Genomic DNA, 2523 nt, shown 5'->3' with positions numbered 1-2523 from the left:
TAATAAATTTTACAGCCTCTTTTCGTTAGATATATGCATTATATATAAATATTTGCATGTATTCAATTCTAAAAATTGATGTCAAATAAGTACGGATTGATTTTACATATTAAACTTTAATTTTGTAAGTTCTTTCTTCTTTAAAAAAAAAAAATCATTTCCCCTGTTTTCACAAGTGGGATTCTATTTTCCTGTAAGGCGATCTTTTCTTCATTGTTAATGGATTAAAGGTTCCAGCGTAAATTTAAATTTCAAGTGGGATAATTATAATTCAAATGCAAATTTTTTTTTTTAGAGAACCCGTAACACTAACTTTCAATGCGCAATGAGTAAATATCTGAACTAACGTATTATCCTGCAAACCACGTTAATCAAGTAATCATATTGGACAAACCTAGTATAACATGCGCCCGAAAATGTGGTGTTTGCATTTGCATTTGCATCTGCATGGCCATATTAGACATGCATGAAATTTAAGTATTCATCATCATGTTATAAAGAATTTCTCAACTAGAATAAAAAATAGAGTATATCATTTTTTTCCTAAATTGCCCTTTTACACCAACAATTTTTCATAAAATTGTCATTGCAACTTATTTTAAATATAATCTATCACAAATTGTACTATGACCTTTTTACAATTATGATATGACATTTATTTTATTATAAATAAAATTATTTAGAAAAAAAAGACTATATACAAACACAACACGTGCAAAAGTACACTAATATATATTAAAATTGTGAAATTTTAATGTATGTATCCAAATTTTAATTAGAGTACGATACTTATCTCAATTCTCAAGTAGTCACGGGCGGGTGAAAGTGGTCAACAGAAGGTGTTCTACAAAACAAAATTCAAGGATCATTTGGGCCAAAATCCTGGACCACTTGATCCATCATGTTGTCACGGCCCAATTCCCATCTATACAATTGGGACCAAACCACAAATTAACAGATTTGCTCACGCAAACCATTTAAGCTAACATTTCAATCAATTAAGAATCATAACACGCTACAAAATAATAATAATAACAATAATAATAATTAATAAACATTTTTCCTTAAAAAAATCAAACGTCATAAAAAAGGTGTTGCGACGTAACATGCAACAAACACGAATACGGCATCCATATATAATTTGACCTTTAAAACTAAGTCGCTAGAAAAAAAAAATAATAATAAAATAAGAGCAAAGTAGTGTAAATTTGGGACCATATATATATAATTCAAACGTGGACCAAGTACTATGTATCGGTCACATTTCTGGCCTAACACAAAACATAACAATCTGATTGATTTATCCAAATTTTGATGATGACATGTGGCATTAAAGCTTCCCCTAAATTAATTAATCTAAAGATTCATGAACTTGCTTCTTAAACATCAATCTTTAAATACAATTAAAGCATATATATCAATTTGGTATTAAAACTTCATATTAATTATTCCTATGGACTTTTCACGGTACTGTTGTTTGATAAATAAATTTTAAAAAATGTTTTCAAATGACTTATAAAAAGTGGCACAANTATGCCAAGACCCACAAGAAATTTCTATGCTACTTAAATTTCAAAGATACCCATCGGGGTCACGAACCCAATGAAAAGTCCCTTTCCAACTCATTTGCCTACTAACCTTTCTTAATTTTGGGAGAAATCAAACTTGAATTGTTGTCTCTCCTTAGTTTCGGTGACTTTGAATTATTAATTTTCATGATCGTATGTATTTAATTTGGACATTTCCACTCATCCAATTCACTTGTCACGATATTGTCTATATCTCGAATGTGCTACTCTAGAACGATAATTAACGCCATAATTGTACTTATGATCATGTGGAGCAAGTGATTAAAATCAATTAATGAGATGATATTTTTTATTTATCAAAATATGTCACGCTTAATTAAACTACATATACTGACATATTTAGTATGGGGTCTAATCGTGATCTATTTAATTATTATATTTTCCCAAATAATAGTCATCTATGTGAATTAAAGATGCTAGGTAGATCTATTTACAGTTAAATTAGTTCACATGAATCCCAAACTATAAAATTAGTAATTAAGAATAAACACGCAATTACGATATCTATCACCATCGCAGGTAGATGCTCATTTTGTTACACGAACGATATGTATTTCGAGGAACCCGAATACTTAATTTTCGATAAAACTTTATTATATTATATTTTGGATTTTGATTAACTAAATTAAGATTTTTCCAATAATCATTGGACCAACATTTACAATTAAATTTTCATTCAAAATCTTAAACTTATCTTTATGTTTATGTATCATAATTAAATAAGTACACGCGAACAACTTTTCTTTAATTATTATAAAAAGAAAACGAAGAAATGAAATAAATTTATGTATGTATTATTTGTGTTTGTAAAAGAGATGGAATATCGATCGACGGTAGGGAATGAGTCCAATGTTTTCATCTGACATGGCCTCCTCGTATCTTTTAATTTGAATTAACCACGTGTAATATTAGTTCGTTACACTTGCAATTATAT

Source organism: Primulina huaijiensis, unplaced genomic scaffold (assembly GCF_012295235.1).
Source record: "Primulina huaijiensis isolate GDHJ02 unplaced genomic scaffold, ASM1229523v2 scaffold42729_ERROPOS115676, whole genome shotgun sequence".
In the NCBI taxonomy this organism is placed as follows: Eukaryota; Viridiplantae; Streptophyta; class Magnoliopsida; order Lamiales; family Gesneriaceae; genus Primulina; species Primulina huaijiensis.
The sequence above is the reverse complement of the archived record's forward strand: the minus strand, read 5'-3'. Positions refer to the sequence as shown.